General features: G+C 39.1%; 2 long non-coding RNA genes across 2 annotated transcripts; both read left to right on the top strand.

The window, feature by feature from the left end:
• Positions 1-3,568: 3,568 nt before the first annotated feature.
• LOC119780343 lies at positions 3,569-6,616 on the top strand. The gene is made up of 3 exons (XR_005280377.1): positions 3,569-3,759; positions 3,838-3,897; positions 6,504-6,616. It is a non-coding gene; the product is annotated as an uncharacterized LOC119780343 (long non-coding RNA).
• Positions 6,617-11,298: 4,682 nt separating this feature from the next.
• LOC119780344 lies at positions 11,299-13,327 on the top strand. Its single transcript, XR_005280378.1, has 3 exons — positions 11,299-11,354; positions 11,431-11,718; positions 13,240-13,327. It is a non-coding gene; the product is annotated as an uncharacterized LOC119780344 (long non-coding RNA).
• Positions 13,328-14,415: the final 1,088 nt, after the last annotated feature.

Here is a 14,415-nt window from a genome sequence, read left to right as displayed (position 1 = left end):
CACAAAGAGTGGACTGCAGCTGGAGTGAGTGCTTCAAGAACCACCACACACAGACGTATGAAAGACATGGGTTTCTGCTGTCGCATTCCTTGTGTCAAGCCACTCTTGAACCCCAGACAGCGTCAGAAGCGTCTTGCCTGGGCTAAAGAGAAACAGGACTGGACTGCTGGTGAGTGGTCCAAAGTCATGTTCTCTGATGAAAGTAAATTTTGCATTTCCTTTGGAAATCAAGGTCCCAGAGTCTGGAGGAAAAGAAGAGAGGCACTTCATCCACGTTGCTTGAAGTCCAGTGTAAAGTTTCCACAGTCAGTGATGGTTTGGGGTGCCATGTCATCTGCTGGTGTTGGTCCATTGTGTTTTCTGAGGTCCAGGGTCAACGCAGCCACATACCAGGAAGTTTTAGAGCACTTCATGCTTCCTGCAGCTGACCAACTTTTTGGAGATGCAGATTTCATTTTCCAACAGGACTTGGCACCTGCACACAGTGCCAAAGCTACCAGTACCTGGTTGAAGGACCATGGTATCCCTGTTCTTAATTGGCCAGCAAACTCTCCTGACCTTAACCCCATAGAAAATCTATGGGGTATTGTGAAGAAGAAGATGCAATACACCAGACCCAACAATTCAGAAGAGCTAAAAGCCACTATTAGAGCAACCTGGGCTATCATAACACCTGAGCAGTGCCACAGACTGATCGACTCCATGCCACGCCGCATTGCTGCAGTAATACAGGCCAAAGGAGGCCCAACTAAATACTGAGTGCTGTACATGCTCATACTTTTCATGTTCATACTTTTCAGTTGGCCAACATTTCTATAAATCCTTTGTTTTTATTGGTCTTCAGTAATATTCTAATTTTCTGATATGATGAATTTGAGATTTTCATTTGTTGTCATTTGTAATCATCAAAATTAAACAAAATAAACATCTGAAATATATGAGTTTGTATGTAATGTATGAATATAATATACAAGTTTCACTTTTTAAATGGAATTACTGAAATCAATCTACTTTATCATGATATTCTAATTTTATGACCAGCACCTGTATACACTACTGTTTATGCTCTAAAAACATTCTAAATGACTTCGTTTCGAGTAAATTCTGGATGCTACCCACTCAGGACACTTGGAATACATTGGACGAGCAGTATGGAGGAATATTGACACGTTTTTTGTGGACTTTTATGGACCTTTCTGTCTCGGTCACCATAGACCTCCATTATTTGAATGTCAGCAGACAGCAAGAAGCCTCCCAGATCTCCAGATGCATTTGAGATATCAAAAAAGTACTCCAGAGTGTTGTTCAGCATGGGGGTGAGTAGAAAATGAAGGCTAATCATGTTTTGGGTGTACTATTCCTTTAAGACCAATAGTGTCCCTACCAAAGTTGAAATCAAACCTATGCTACTGAGTATTTACATCCTTTCAGAAAAGAAATACATTTTTGTGCTGCACAGCAACGTTACCTTCTCTGTAACCAGGACAGACTGACCCAGTAGGGCCAGTAGCTCTTCTTTATAAATGCTAAGCCCCGCCCTACAATTAGATCAGCAAACAATTGAGCATTGATTTTAATAATAATAATAAAAAAAAACACTTATCCCTAGAAAAAAAAAAAAAACATTTCCTGTTTCCATTCTGAAGTTACTTTCTTTAGAAAAAAAAATAAAATTAAGCTTGCCAGTGAAAATCACTGACTTTCTTTATGGGGAAAAACAAACAGGAAAGAAAAACCCTGGAAGTACCCCACCCACTTTCTCTCAGATAACGCTCCACAGGAAAGTGCAAACGTGTGTATTGTGGTGTATCTGACTACAGTGCATCAAGTGTTAATGCTTTACACAGGTTACGTACAGGAAGTACAGTAGACCAATAGGATTGTGAGTGTGGGATCACGGGGTGTGGGACGTCTTACATCTGGTGAAGTTGGTTGTTCAATAAAAGGTTGCGTAACGTCAAGACACAGTTGGTCCGCGCTGATTTATTCTCCTAAAAATAGGAGATACGACATGTTTGAGTTTAAGTGTAAATGTATGAGTTCCGATTAATGAGCATCACCAAGGGTGCACCCTTGGTCGTGCCACATCATACAAGAGGCTAATTTAAGTAAGTAAAGCGAACCGGCTGTAACTGTCATACACAGAAAGGGACTTGCAGTTGAATGGGTGTGTGCGCACATGCATTGCTCTGTGTACGCGTGTGTGCGTGCTTGCGTTTCAGTGGGAGGGACCGCGCTGCCCCGTCACAGGAATATAGTTTTCGAAACCAACAATCTCCAAAATCTGGTGTAAATGAAAAAATGTGCAATTGGCTTCTGATACCATCACATTTGGAATAAACAGCATAACGCAAAGCCAACAAACCGCGCAATTATACATAGGAAAAAACAAACACCAGCCAGTTATTTTTCAGCTAATGGACGTCTTTTAGAGAACATAAATCAGTAAGTAAACAGTTTATACACACGTGAATAGCACAAATGGATTTCTTGAACTGATTTAATGAAGCCTCCAAATCTTCATTAGCACCGTGAAAACTGTACAGAACAATACAGTTGACACAATTAACTAATTAGCTACCATCAAACCACAAAGTGTACATTGTAGCTGGCTTACAACAGAATGAAACAATATAACGTTATATACAAATAATAAAATACCTTGTTGGCTGCATGCCACAATGAGGGAATTATCCTTGAATTAAAAGGTGATTGTCCTTGATGCTGTCCTTGGTTTTTACTCAACAAACTTCAGCTTATAATGTTTGTGAGTAATGTGAAAAACCTCCGTTGATTTCCATGAAAGACAGACGTTGGTGTTTGTTTCCATGGTAACCCAAGACGGACGTTGGTAAAATATCGTCTTCTCAAAACAGCGCAAGAACAAGCTTGTAGATATAATCATGAGAATAATCATAAATAAATCAAACCATGTGTCACTCAATAAAACAATATAAAGATACAATCATATTTACAATAATTAATATGAAATGTAAATAACTATATATACATATATCAATTACGTATCAATGAATTATATCAATAAACTGTCTGCATCTTCATGGATACATTTACAGATATCATTTAAGTCAGGGAAAAAAAGATTTAAAACCTAGGCGTTTTCATAGGCTGCCACCTAGTGGTGAAAATTGGAGTTGCACTTGATTTTTTTCTAATTTCAGTAGAAAATGCATTACATCTAGGTAATTAAGTAAGAAGGACTGACTCTGCCATAAATAAAAATACAGAAATAAATAAATGCTCAATAAATAAATAAGCATATAATTAATTGCCACCAAAAATACAATAACCAAATAAATGTAAGTAGAAATTAAATTATACAGTGAGACATAAATGTATATAACTCTTTTAATTAGCTTCTTTATTTATTTGCCTTTGTAATATTTACCTTATTTATTTTTTTTGTCCTTTATAATCTTCAACTTTATTTATTTTTTAATTACTTATATTTTTAAGTATTTATTTATGTGTATTTTATAATATTTTTGTCTGTTTTATTATTCTTTTGTATTTTTTTACCCTAGTTATTTCATTTCTGCCTCATTATGCAAATGAGGAGGGGCGTGTCTTAAGGACTCAACTGCTGCCCATTGGTTGGTTAGCATTTTGCTGCATCCGTCGAATCTACATAGCTTTTCCCCACCGTAAAGCATTTAGTAATGGCAAACTCAGGAGGCAGACGTTCGGTGTCCGACCTCCTAAGGGAAGCTGCTAACAGATTGGAAGAATTAGAACGCTGTACGTTTGGGATCTAGAATGTTTTACCGTGGTTCTTTGAAATTTCTTTTAACTTTTACTTTACTTTTACATAAACAGCTTCCAGTTTGAGTAGCAGTGGTGTGGAACCCGAGGAAGGCCAGAGGAGTAACATTCCCTGTAAGTTCGCTAACAAGCTTTCGACTGGCATGTTGTCTCTGTAATCCAAATGTTTGAGCTTTTTTCAAAGATGAGTTTAAGGTAATTTAACACTAGAACTCTCAAGGCAGTCATTTTGACGCGTTTCAGATTTTGAAGTGTAATAACTTTTTTCTACATGAGTCTTACATTATTAATGCCAGCTGACTTTTCCTGTATATGTATGTCCTTTATTTCCATATAGTTTTTTTAAATCAGATAAAACACAAAATAAAAAATATCGTTACTTTTACATTTGTCTCCCACACTCGTCATTTTGACGGCTCCGTTAGTTACATTCTATTTTTTTCCCGCGGTTGAAACACAAAAGCAACCAACATTTTAGCTAGCGCATTGTCTACTACAACCACACGAAGGTTGGCGTGGATGTGTTGGATCAGATGATAAGGAAGTATTCAGGGAAAGCTCCAACAGGAAGGTGGCCTGTGGTGGTCTTTTATTATCTAATTCAGTGTTGACCTTCGGGTAAGTGGCTTTCACATTTCATTTCTAAAATTGTAAATATATCGTTTTATGTAGTTCCACTTGTAGTTTTATTAAATATTTAGATTTTTAATGTGTTCGTTACAGTTTATTGTTATTTTTTATTCTTCTTACTTAAATATTAGTATTATTTGTATTAATATGCATTCACTTTATTTAAGAGAGCCCACTCTGATAGGACCGTGTTGGGATCCTCAGGCTTGCCCACCAGAGGGCGCCGAGGATCCTCTTCTGCTTTCTTTGTTTTTTCCCTTAGGGCTGGAGTCATTGTCAAGTTCTGGAGATTACCCTCTGCCTCCAGCAGAGTGCGCCGTGGGTCCTCCTGAGCTGAGCCTCCCACACACCTGTGGCTGATCTACTAATCAGGAGGACCACAGTATTTAAGCTGCCTTCAAACCTTGATTCCACGCCGCAGTGTTGATCTTAGTTGGTTAGCTTCCTGAACCTTCTGCTATTGACTGAGTCTTGGTTGTTCCTAGGTCGAGACCAGATTCTAATATCTCTTTATCTCTGCCTCACAGGAATCCTGTCCCTTCGTGAAGCTCTGGTAGAGCTGTCTCCCTGGCAACCTGTCTCTGGTCTGCAGCTCTGGGAGAGCTGCATCACAGGAAACCAGTCTCAAGCCTGAAGCTCTTGGAAAACCTAACCTGCTAAGCTGCCCTGGTGAGCCAACCCAAAGATTCCTACGTGGTTGAAACCTGACGACCCCTATGTGGAGTTTCCCTAGAGGTTCCCATGTGGATTTCCCGTGTCTTCCCTGTTGTTCTCTGAGTTGAGCTGGAAGCTCATTACCTTTGCTAAGCTAACAGCTAGAGGCTTAGCCCCACATGATCTCTGTAAACCAACCATCTCCCTTTCCCTGCTCGGACCCCAGTGAACCAGCCCCCCGGACTGAATCAGTTCCAGTATTCATGTGTTTGTATTCAAAATAAACTCTTTGGACTTTTTACCAGTGCCTCTGTGTGTGTTCTGCATCTTGGGCTTTACTCTAAGAGAACCCATCATGACAGAACACTGCGGCCAAACACAAAGCCCAGCAGAACACCTCCGCCGTTGGACTGAGAAACGGGACGCTCAGATACATGAACACACACAAACCCTCTGTGAGTTACTGCTTAATCAAACTTTCTCTAATCATTTCTATAATGCTAACGCCATGTCAGCGGCTCGTCCTGTCCCGAATTCACTTCCACTTCCTAGTTCACCGGCAGTGACGTCACCTCCGAGTCAAGATGATGACCCTCCTTTCAGTTCTGAGCTCAGTCCGTCGTTTTCGTCTCCTGGTCCTTCACTGCCTGAGAGATTTTCTGGCAACCCACGTAAGCTAAAGGGATTTCTATTTCAGTGTCGGTTATTTTTCAGTTTTCATACTACTAGCTTTCTTAATGATAAGGATAAAATTGCTTTTGTAGTTTCTTTTCTGTCTGATGAGGCCCTAGAATGGGCAGAGACAAAATATCCGCTCAAAACCAGAAAAAGTTGCACATATGAAAGATTCATCCGGGAGTTAGAAAGAACCTTTAGCCAGTCCTCTAGTTTCTCCGTTTCCAGTTACCTTCTGAATTCTAAACAGGGTTTTAGGTCCGTAGCTGAATTTTCTTCCGAGTTCCTGGTTAAAGCAACCGTTTCTGGTTGGAACGAGTCTGCACTCAAGTCCGCTTTCCTCCTTGCTCTTAATGAATCTGTCAGAACCGAGCTTTCTTTTTACGTCGAGCCACCTAGCCTCGAGGACCTCATTGAACTAGCAATAGGATTAGACCCAGCATCACATACCGGTTTCAGTTCCTCTCCGCGCCAGCGTAATCCTAGTTAGTAAAATATACTATTTAATAAAAATCTAATTTGACTGAGGCGAAGAAGTTATAAGGTGCAGGGTTTGGCGTGATAAGTTTGCATCTAATGCAAATTTTTCTACACTTTTTGCATCTGTTGACTTAATTTGGAAGCTTTGCCTTTTAAATTGATTGTTGTTGATAACTCACTCATGCCTGAATTTGCAAGTCTGAGTACAAAGAATCTGCTACACTATGCTGAATTCTTGTCTGGAGCATTACATCCTAATATATTCATGTCAATATTAATAGCAGCAGCAAGACCAGGAACAGTCAGTCATACTGCTATGGGCCGACATCCTGTTGATGGTAAGTTAGTTTGTGACAACCTGTGATCTCTAACATGTAACCTTCCTTCAGTGAAAGCTGCTGTGATGTTAAATGAATAGTACACCCAAAACATGATTAGCCTTCATTTTCTACTCACCCCCATGCTGAACAACACTCTGGAGTACTTTTTTGATATCTCAAATGCATCTGGAGATCTGGGAGGCTTCTTGCTGTCTGCTGACATTCAAATAATGGAGGTCTATGGTGACCGAGACAGAAAGGTCCATAAAAGTCCACAAAAACGTGTCAATATTCCTCCATACTGCTCGTCCAATGTATTCCAAGTGTCCTGAGTGGGTAGCATCTAGAATTTACTTGAAACAAAGTCATTTAGAATGTTTTTAGAGCATACACAGTAGTGTATAGGATTTCCTGAAAGCGCGCGCCTGAGAGCTCACGATGCTACGGAAACCGCGGCAGACCAAACCAGATGAAAGTGCGCATTCAGCTCGGCAAAGAACTCATGCTCTTCCTCAACACTGAAGTCCTCAGACATTTTTCTTTCGTTGTTTCTTTCTTTGCACAGGTAAACAGCACATTTCTTCTTCTACGCTTCACAAAAGACATCACAAAACAAATCTTTAAATCAAATGATTGACCGTCTTAATGGTTGACGTGAGGATGAAGTAAAAAAAAGTGACGAAAAAAACAACCTATTTTGTGTAAGTAGCATATTACTCAAGTTAAATGTAATAATACAATGTTTGTTTGTTTTTTATTTTTAATCAAAGAACAATGGATCGAGCTGTACATGGACCATACGCCCCATTTGTTACGCTAGCCCATAATTTTATCTGAAAATCTAAGATTCCTTTTCTTCCTTGTTGAAGTCCATGCACCGAAGCACTGTTGGCCTTGATATCGTGGGGAAGATTCCCTTCTGACTGTTGCTGCAGCTGGCATGCTACAGGCGGGATTGAAACAGAGATGCTCCGAGTCCGAATTAAAATTTCTTTGTGTTTACTTTCAAATAAATTGCCCATACATTTAAGCCTGGGGTCATGAAACAAAAACAAAAAAGTTAAAATACTCTGTTTCTGACAGTGACTTTGTAGCAGTCACCTGTCTTGTATTAATATGTTTGAAATAATCAAGCACACTGTGTGCTTATGGCCAGTATGTATATTTTCCTACCATTTATTACATCAATGGGACACAGGTTTAATGTACAGTGGGTACTAGTTGGAAATGGACGGTTTCCTGCGTGATTCCTGCGTGAATCACGATGTATTTCCTGAGGCCAGTTTTTTTTATTTAAAAAAGAACTGCAATGTACCTGGACAACCACCAGGTGGCACTTGGGAACTTTTTTTTTCTCCTTAATCCAGGCTGTTAAGATGCTGTCTTTAAAGCAGGTTTATTAGGGATCTTGGTGTAATATTGTGCTATTTTATGATGTTTTTGATTAAAATAAAGTTAATTAATTAATTTAACATAGTGACTGCATTATCTTATTTCATGAAAATTGTTGCATACTGTATGGGCGCAGTTATAGATACACCTCCGATCTTATCTGAGAACTGCTTATTTCTATTTATCTGCATCTCTATTATTTAATGAAAAATGATTATAATTAATCTTTTTGGCTAAACAAATAACTGAATCAATAAAGGTCCGTGGATCCGTCCATTCGGGAGGGAGGGGGGTTCATGCAACGTCATTCCTTCACCGGTATCTCGGTATCCAATCAGCTCACTGACTTGCGCGTTGATCAAAGCCATCTCTGACAACAGCATTGAAACACCACTATTTATCAAGACGGTCTGGCTGCCGCACCACAGCTGTCAGACCAGTTGCGGTGCAGGCGCCTGTCTTTGGCCACCTCCACCGTAGGGCCGGAAATAAACAAATTTAGCCACGCCCACCTCCCCCCAACCGACATCACCTGTTAGACGAAGAAGAAGGTTGTTGAACACGCGAGACTCCGCAACAATGGTAAGTTAATTTCTTACTTTTACCGCGAAGCAAAAGATGTCTGGCTTTCATATGCTTGTCAGCGATGTATCGCTGTAGCGTTATATGTAAAGCACGTGCGGTTACTGAATGTTACAGTGTGTTGAAATACTGTACAGGTTTAATTGTTTGGAGGTGGTAAACAAACGCACGAGGTCACGAACGAGTATGCTTGGCTTCATAAAACCGTTTAACTTATCGTAGTTAGCATAGTTTTTGTTATTTCTTATTTGCATTGCTTTAGATTGAACACAGAGTCAGGTCGATGCTCTGCTCGTTTCAGTTTACTGTAGACAAACAGACTGCGGTTTTGCAGCCAGACCTCTCTCGACTGCTCAGCATGCATCAAGTTGCAGGCCTGGGCTCAAACAAATTCTTACAGTTTAGCATTGTGTGAAGATGAGCTGTTGTCAACCTTAAAAAAAAATAAAATCTTTCTTTTTTTTTTTTTTTTTTTTGTTCATAGTATGCCCTGTACACTGTGCTGGATGCGCCCTATGACTTCTCCATCGTAAGTACAGCTACTTGGTGATATCAAACAGAAATCTGTGGATGCTGTTTAGTGATATTGTGTTTATTACTGTTGGGATCTGGAGGTCTGTCCACCTTTATTCCAGCAGAGGGCGTTTTAGGTCTCCTGGGGCTGAAGCTGACCACCACACCTGCGGCTCATGAGCTCATCAGGGGACCAGCATTTAAGGAGGGGCAGAGCTACAATCCGATGCCAAAGTGTTTGCCAGTTATGGTTAGCGAACCTGAGCCAACCTGCCTGTCTGTATCTCTGACTCCCTTGAAGCCTGAACCTGAATCTAGTGATGGTGAGATGAAGCCTCATGAGGCATTGAACCGTTTGGCCAAATTGCTTCAACAATCCCCACAGTTCATGAGGCTTCATGTGAACATGTCACCACCTACTGGTGGACAGCAGAACTACAGTTTGTAATAAAATCTGTGATTTTTTTTGCAATTGTTTTTTCTTTTTTTCCCCTTTAAAGTTCCCTTGATATTGTTAATGGTTGGTGTGTATAATAAAATTTTTATAAGTTTTTTTTTTTAAGTGTAAAATTTCTTAGAGCAATCATTTAAGGTGCACAGTTTTTCTGCCATTTTATTGATATAAACTCAAGCAGACAGTGAAAGTGTTTGTGCAAATTGGGCAATGATGAACAAAATGAACGGTGTTAGTCATTTTTATTCAAAAATGATAGTTTTTCCATGTTTTTTTTTTATTTTAATCAGGTTGGAAGTTGTGTTCAACCAATCTTTTTACTAAACCGACCTAATTTTCCCAATCTATATTTTTACTCGGGCAAAACAATGCAGTTTAGTCTCATCAGCCAAAATAATTAAGTTTAATCGCAACTTTCAAAAGAGAGAGACAGGTCTTGAACCATCAAACTCTAGGGTGAGAGTCTGTCCCTTACAGAGGATGCCATTCATGTAGATGGTCTGTGGTGGGAGAAAATACTTCTTAACACTGACATGTTAACACTGGCTTTGTCTGGTGGTTTGCTCAGATATTGATCATTACATTGTTTATTCAAACCAAATTAGCTTTAAGCAACTAGATTGGTTGGAAAAGCAACCAATCTATTCTTAGAATCTATCCAAACTTTATCCAGCTGAGAGCATCTCTCCTCCAATCTCCCACATCTTGACTGAACACTGAGGCTGTTTAGATGCCTGTCAAAATTCTTGCGCTTCCCGAACCACTTACCGAACCGGTCACGTGGTATCACGGTAGCAAGGCCTCGGACGTCATCAATTTTGGCCTCTCCTCTAAATGAATCACGCCTCGACACGCGCATCGGGGAAATGCCCCCTCCATTACTCGACACACGCCTCGAAGCCTCGGCTCATTTCATAACATCACTACCTGAATCTAATCTGCTTTTTGTCTTCTCTGCATCTCAGGAAGAACCTGCCTGGAAATCTGAAGACCTGGAAGGGTTTCCCAAACGTGAGACCAAGCTGTCTGTTCTCAGTAGAACCCCTGGAAATCCAACTCAGTCTGAAACCTGCCTGCCCGCTCTCAGCAAGAGAGAGAAGCTCTGAACCTGCTCAGTAAGATTATCTGCTCTGCCCAGCCTTTGCCTAGCCCTCTGCCTGCCTTCAACCTCTAGACCCTCCTGGTTCCCCCCTTCTACCGCTCTGCTCAACCTCTGATCAGGTATAGACCTGCAAACATCAAACCTGCAAGTTCACTGAAAGACTGCTAACCAATCTGTCCATCTCTGCAGTGAAAACCAGTCGTGACCAGGACCCAGTTTATTCCCGAACCAGTGTTCTTATTGTGATTAACTTCAATAAACCTTGTGAACTTTTTCCCAGTCTCTGAGTGTTCTGCATGTGGGTTAGATCCCTGAAAGCCAACATGACAATTACTCTGCCTTTTTCAGAAAGACATGCCAAACTTGACACAAACTGGTGGTGCGTCATGTTAATGGAGAATCTGGAACTTGGCAGGTGAGAACAAAAGCTCTTCTTGGTTAGATGGAATCATCCCTTTGATTCTATTGTTTATCATCTTTTACCTCCCCACCAACTGTTATTTAATTCCCAGTTATGGAAAAATGTTTGCCCATTGGACGGAGTCCTCCAAGGCCCTCTTACGATGTGACGTGTCTCCAGTTCTTAGACTAAAAAAGAGGACACTTGATGACATCACCAAGGTTGGTAATGTGTGTGTGTGTAAGTGTGTGTGGTAAATTAACTACATGGAACTTTTCTGATTAATTTTTATTTATATTTTCCCCTTATGACCAAGACCAGCTTTAAACTACACAGGCTGACTTATTCCATACCGAAAAGGTCAAAATGGTAAGTCTTTTTTAATGTAAATTTTGTTGCATTCATTTTTTTTTTAGAAAATAATAATCTCTCCTCTTTTCTACAGGATTAAAAAGTGATCCACGACTGCAGAAAAGCAGCACACTGGTTGGAAGAAAACCAAAGTCTCTTCAGCAGCAAGGTGGATTTGCCTGACATTTTGATGATGGGGATGGAAATGTGGCTGAAGCAGTCAAGCTATTCAAACAAATGTGTGAAGTAGATGACTTCACCATTGATGAGCACGAGAGGGAGATGGTTTTAGAACCTTTCAAGTTTGTTTTTCAAAAAAAGATTGAAGACATGTGGCAGTTTTTGGAGGAGCTGGCCGATCGGCAGAATCTTCTCCTGTACTGTGAGTGTAGATTGTGAATAAAGGAATTAAAGATGTAAGGATGAATGATTATTTGTGTTTATATAATTCTCTGTTTATAACATGACATGTACATTTATGTGTTTCACACCTGCAGCTGTGCTATAAGTTAAAATAAGTTGTGGCTGAATATGGGGAGAAATATGGCTATTAATAATGGAAAAGATAAGTTAACCCAGTACTGATATTTTTAGTTTTCTTTTATTATACTTTATAAATTTCGGGAGGGAAATGAAGGTCCTGACTATCCCAACATAGAGCAGCCAGTTTGTGAGAAACAGTTGGAGAGCAACAGTCTTGCTCAGGAACCCAGTAGTTCAATCACTGGGAAACTGCCCCATTGACTAATATTAATTGCTATTTTGTATTAAAGCAAGAAATAAAAAAAAAATTCTTAGGTATAATGTCTTGTAAAATGCAAAGCAATGCTTTTTTTTTTGTTTCCTAAGGGTACGTAGATTAAACTAGGTTATAGAAGGGACAGTGTTATAATCCAATCAGGCTGATTATGTCAATCTTCAACAAACTGATTTTTCTACGTTCTGCCAGAGAGGATCCCAGAGCTAGGGAAATCACGATGCCTCCACAGTGATCCATTTTGACAGCAAGGCCAAGCCATAATGTCTATGGGTCTGCAGCCTTATCCAAAGGGCCACTTTTGCTGTCAGACCAGCTAAATAAAACGTGCTGAGAGCCACAAGTGTTACCTAGACTTTTCACAAATTACGTTATATAAGTAGGCCTACATAAGGAAGGTGACATTTTTTTTGAATACCTATATTTTCCAACCTAATAACTAGAAAGATTGAAACAAGTACTGCTTTAGAATATATATCTCGATATATATATATATATCGAGATATATATATATATATATATATATATATATATATATATATATATATATATACACATATGTACAGTGGTTAAAGTGGGTTTTTACAGGTGGGGGAGCCCTAAAATTCTGTGTCACGGCGCAGTCGGGGAAAATAGTGGAACATCTTTACAAATTTTTAGAAATTATATCAAAGATCTGTACTGGTTTTATTTGCCGGATTAGCATCTAACATAACTAATATGAAGAAATGCAGTAAACTAAGCCTAAAAATAAGGCTTGGACAAGAACTAAATGCAGTGGAACTGTAGGCTATGACCTTGGCTTTCAGTCCCTAATCATAGAAAAAAAAATATGAAATCCTTTTTAGTCATATTTTATTTCCTTTTATTTTACAGTTTTTATATTTTCAAATGTTTTTATTTGTCAAGATAATTCATTTGCAGATTTTGTATTTTCACAAGTTTTGTGTTTCATTTTTGTTTTTCAGATTGAGTTTAATCAATTGCATTCTTTTAAAATCGCTACATATTCACAGATCATTCTATTTTAAGCCCTCTTAAAAAAGTGCTCACTCTTGACGACAACAATGACCAATAAATATGTTGTTGTAATAAAATCTTACAACGCGTCTTTTGAAAGATCTAATGACGTTTCCTCTTCCACAGTGCACACAGAAGCCGAGCCCATGCAGATCGGTCACACCAGACTCTCATCAGAAGAAAGACAAAGGAGATTCAAACAAAACCTCTGTTCACAGGCGCCCTCTGGTGGAGAAAGGTAGACAAGCTTTCAGATCCCAACACTGTTTGCGCCTGTCCTTTGTGTTTATCCATATTTCTGCTGGTGAAATGCTTTTTCTGTACCTTTTGATTACATAGTGTACATTACATCGCCCATCATCATTTGTTGGTCGGTCGGTCGTACATTTGCAGTTACTTACTGTGACCCATCCCTAACCTCATATGAACACTGATCCTTTATTCATTTAATGGTTGAGCCCAGATGAATGGGACTCTTTGCAATTGATCTTTAGCAAAGATCAGCACAATCCTGTTATTTAAATCTTTGGCTAACTTAATCTTACCAATTCCTCTCTCAATAGCTTTTGTAAGTTTTAATGGATGGAGATGCCCACAGTCCATTTTTAACCATTATCATCACTTTCCATTCATTCTTTTTATCATCATCACATCAGCCTCTTGACCATCATGTATTGATCTCCCAGAACTATTGACCGTATATATTCATTTAATCTTGCCACAACATATCATCTTCAATATCAATTCGGTATTAATACCCATGATAGTTACATTTACTGTAAATTAGTTAATTATTTCACTACCAAACTGATACCACGGCACCAGTCTTCAACAGCCAGACTCCTTCCTCTTGGCTCCAGCTCCTTTTAAAGCTCCACAGATGAGAGCTAGATGGGAAACATGGAAACATCTGTCCTGTCAAATCTGTTAGTTATGGGTTTGTTGTGATTCTATAGATAAATTCTATTCCCAGCCCGCTGGGAATTTATGTTTCTGATACTTTAAGATGTTTATTGCCTTCCCCTTTAGGGGTGGTAAAATATCTTATTTAATCAGATATTATTTCAGCTGTTATATATTGTTTATGACACACAGTCCTACTAACTGTGTGTTAGAACAATAGATGAAAGAGTGATTCGAGCACTAATCATGGTCAAACAGTTATTTCTGCACATACATGGAATAAATTCACCACAACTTCTATTCAAAATATAAGATTTTATTAACAAAAATCATTCAGCTCAAACATATTTCAGTTTAACACTCTCAACTAAGACTAGTAAAACTCAAATAAACTAAACT

This window comes from Cyprinodon tularosa, unplaced genomic scaffold (genome assembly GCF_016077235.1).
Source record: "Cyprinodon tularosa strain WSP-4 unplaced genomic scaffold, ASM1607723v1 ctg1590, whole genome shotgun sequence".
NCBI lineage: Eukaryota > Metazoa > Chordata > Actinopteri > Cyprinodontiformes > Cyprinodontidae > Cyprinodon > Cyprinodon tularosa.
The sequence above is the reverse complement of the archived record's forward strand: the minus strand, read 5'-3'. Positions and strand labels throughout refer to the sequence as shown.